The following is a 3,933-nucleotide window of genomic DNA, read 5'->3' as shown; positions in this document are numbered from 1 at the left end:
TGGTGATTCTCGCAATATTTCAAACTTTTTTGTTATTATTATATTTGTTATGGTGATCTGTGATCAGTGATCTTTGATGTTACTATTGTAATTGTTTTGGGGCACCACGAACCACACCCATATAAGACAGCGAACTTAATCGATCAATGTGTGTGTTCCGACTGCTCCACCAGCCAGCCATTCCCCTGTCTGTCTCCCTCTTCTCAGGCCTTCCTATTCCCTGAGACAGAACAATATTGAAATTAGGGCAATTAATAACCCTACAATGGCCTCTAAGTGTTCAAGTGAAAGGAAGAGTTGCACGTCTCTCACTTTAAATCAAAAGCTAGAAATGATTAAGCTTAGTGAGGAAGGCACGTCAAAAGCCGAGACAGGCCGAAAGCTAGGCCTCTTGCGCCAAACAGTTAGCCAAGTTGTAGATGCAAAGGAAAAGTTCTTGAAGGAAATTCAAACTGCTACTCCAGTGAACACACAAATGCTAAGAAAATGAAATAGCCTTAGTGTTGATATGGAGAAAGTTTTAGTGGTCTGGAGAGAAGATCAAAGCAGCCACATTCCCTTAAGTCAAAGCCTCCTCTAGAGCAAGGCCCTAACTCTCTTCAATTCTGTGAAGGTTGAGAGAGGTGAGGAAGCTGCAGAAGAAAAGTTTGAAGCTAGCAGAGGTTGGTTCATGAGGTTGAAGGAAAGAAGCCATCTCCATAACATAAAAGTGCAAGGTGAAGCAGCAAGTGCTGATGTAGAAGCTGCAGCAAGTTATCCAGAAGATAATTGTTAAAGGTAGCTACACTAAACAACAGATTTTCAATGTAGATGAAACAGCCTTATATTGGAAGAAGATGCCATCTAGGACTTTCCTAGCTAGAGAGGAGAAGTCAATGCCAGGTTTCAGAGCTTCAGAGGACAGGCTGACTCTCTTGCTAGGGGCTAATGCAGCTGGTGACTTTAAGTTGAAACCAGTGCTCATTTACCATTCCAAAAATCCTCTGGCCCTTAAGAATTATGCTCAATCTACTCTGCCTGTGCTCTATAAATGGAACAACAAAGCCTGGATGAGAGCACATCTGTTTACAACATGGTTTACTGAATATTTTAAGCCCACTGTTGAGACCTACTGCTCAGAAAAAAAGATTCCTTTCAAAATATTATTGCTCATTGACAATGCACCTGGTCACCCGAGAGCTCTGATGGCAATGTACAACACGATTAATGTTGTTTTCATGCCTGCTAACACAACATCCATTCTGCAGCCCATGGATCAAGGAGTAATTTCAACTTTCAAGTCTTGTTATTTAAGAAATACATTTCGTAAGGCTATAGCTGCCATAGATAGTGATTCCTCTGATGGATCTGTAAATAGGCAAAGCAAACTGAAAATCTTCTGGAAAGGATTCACCATTCTGGATGCCATTAAGAACATTCGTGATTCATGGGAGGAGGTCAAAATATCAACATTAACAGGAGTTTGGAAGAAGTTGATTCCAACCCTTATGGATGACTTTGAGGGGTTCAAGACTTCAGTGGAGAAAGTAACTGCAGATGTGGTGGAAATAACAAGAGAACTAGAATTAGAAGTGGAGCCTGAAGATGTGACTGAGTTGCTGCAATCTCATGATAAAACTTTAATGGATGAGGAGTTGCTTCTTATGGATGAGCAAAGAAAGTGGTTCCTTGAGATGGAAACTACTCCTGGTGAAAATGCTGTGAACTTTGTTGAAATGACAACAAATGATTTAGAATATTACATAAACTTAGTTGATAAAGCAGCAGCAGAGTTTGAGAGGTTTGACTCCAATTTGGAAAGAAGTTCTATTGTGGGTAAAATGCTATCAAACAGCATTGCATGCTACAGAGAAATCCTTCGTGAAAGGAAGAGTCAGTTGATGCAGCAAACTTCATTGCTGTCTTATTTTAAGAAATTGCCACAGCCACCCCAGCCTTCAGCAGCCACCACCCTGATCAGTCAGCAGCCGTCAACACTGAGGCAAGACCCTCCATCAGCAAAAAGATTATGACTCGCTGAAGGCTCAGATGATGGTTAGCATTTTTTAGTAATAAAGTATTTTTTAATGAAGGTATGTACATTGGTTTTTTAGACATAATGCTATTGCACACTTAACAGACTACAGCATAGTGTAAACATAACTTTTATATGCACTGGGAAACCAAAAAATTTGTGTGACTTGCTTTATTGTGCTATTCGCTTTATTGCGGTGGTCTGGAACTGAACCCGCAATATTTCTGAGGTATGCCTGTATAAATGCCTTTCTTTTGGCAGTTACAGAAAGAACTTCCCTGCATCCTTCTAAGCCAGTAGACTATACATCTCTTTGTGCCTGTGCTTTCACTCACAGCACTGGAAACAATCCATAAGTTGCTTGTCTCCAGCTTTCCTTCTGTTCATTTAGGCATAGGAAAGTGTTCAGATGACCAAAGCTTAAAGCAGCTTCCTCAAGCATAGCGCTAATAATTTAATACACAAAAGAGGAAAGTAAGAAAAGAAATGTTGGTAAAACCAACAACAACTTCTGTGCATGGAGGTTGGTTGAGAACAGTTAATTTTGAAGTAGATGCAACACATCTTAATGTGGAGAGTGTCTAGCCATATGACTGCAACTGCATTACTTGGCATAAGAATGCATACCTCACTGGCCAGGGGTAGTTAGATCAGAAGAGAAGAAGAAAGGCTTTAGCAGATGAAAATGAGTCTGTATCTGCTATGTCTTTGTCAAAGACTAAGTGTAAAGAATTTAACTTTAGAGGGGATGTGTTATTAGGCAGAGAGGACAATTCAGAATCAGCTCTTCAGTAAATTTTGGAAGACATTAGTTTATTGAAAATGTAACCCTCTGAAAAATAAAAGGGAGTCTTCCTTAAGTCTTCCTTTACCATAAGCTGAATTATTTTAGCCTGAATCATGATCACTGATGCTTAAATTAGATCCTTTCTTCAAACTATGTTTTGAGCATACATTAGCATTTCAGATCAGAAGCTCAGAGGCATCTGGGAATCTGATCAAAGTCTTAGCGTGAATATGCAGTTACAGTATTTTACAATATATAAACTACACAATTGTCTAATTCTATAAACATTAGGAAAAACTAAAGGTCGGCAAGTGTCTTATAGTTCAGTTGTCTTCTTCCTTTAATTTAGACCTAACAGTTGACAGGATCAGCCTTTACTTAAACAGTTGCACTGATCTACTAAGAGATACTACCTTTCCCTACAAAACTTGTCCGGCTTGTATCCTTTGAATGCACCTACTATTTCCTATTATTTCAGTTCCTAACTGGAAGACGAATGGGAGTTTCATTTCTGGTCTGACTTCTCTAGCCCTGCTTTTATGAATGTGCTTCTCTGACACTGGATCTGAAATCAGTGGATTGATAAAATATTTCTGTCATGTGCCCTATTGGAAATAGCTACCTTACTAAAAGGAACAGGTACTGAATAGGTAAATTTAAATTATCACAATGTCTTATGATAGTATCATCAATATCACAGGAGAATACTGAAGGAATAAAACAGAAACCATGGTTGCAGCAATTTAATATGTTTAGGGGAAAAAAAAACTATTTGGAACCTCAAAGATTTTCATTTTTACTAGAAACAATGTAATAATGTTAGAAGATTGAACAAAACTACATTACAGAAAATCAGAGTTAAAAGGTAAATAACCAGATTATTGATGTTAGAAGGGTATTTGCCCAGACTTTGAGTACCTTATCCTCTGGCTGAACTGTGAAATCACTTCTTAGTCACTCAGACAACATTTTGATACCTTACTGAAAATGTCTTTTAACCATTCCTGCTTTTTTTGTGTTAATATTTCAGTATACTAACTTGGAGTAGAAATGTTACCCCCTCACCCCAGTGTTTCTGTGGTATGTGTTTTTTAATCTTCTCTCAGGGTGTGTGCAAAATATGAAAATAACA

General features: G+C 38.4%; 1 pseudogene; it reads left to right on the top strand.

The window, feature by feature from the left end:
• The first annotated feature begins 265 nt into the window (after positions 1 to 265).
• LOC136991998 (tigger transposable element-derived protein 1-like) lies at positions 266 to 2,024 on the top strand (annotated as a pseudogene).
• The last annotated feature ends 1,909 nt before the right edge of the window (positions 2,025 to 3,933 follow it).

Source organism: Apteryx mantelli, chromosome 4 (assembly GCF_036417845.1).
Source record: "Apteryx mantelli isolate bAptMan1 chromosome 4, bAptMan1.hap1, whole genome shotgun sequence".
In the NCBI taxonomy this organism is placed as follows: domain Eukaryota; kingdom Metazoa; phylum Chordata; class Aves; order Apterygiformes; family Apterygidae; genus Apteryx; species Apteryx mantelli.
This window is presented reverse-complemented; position numbering and strand designations above follow the sequence as displayed.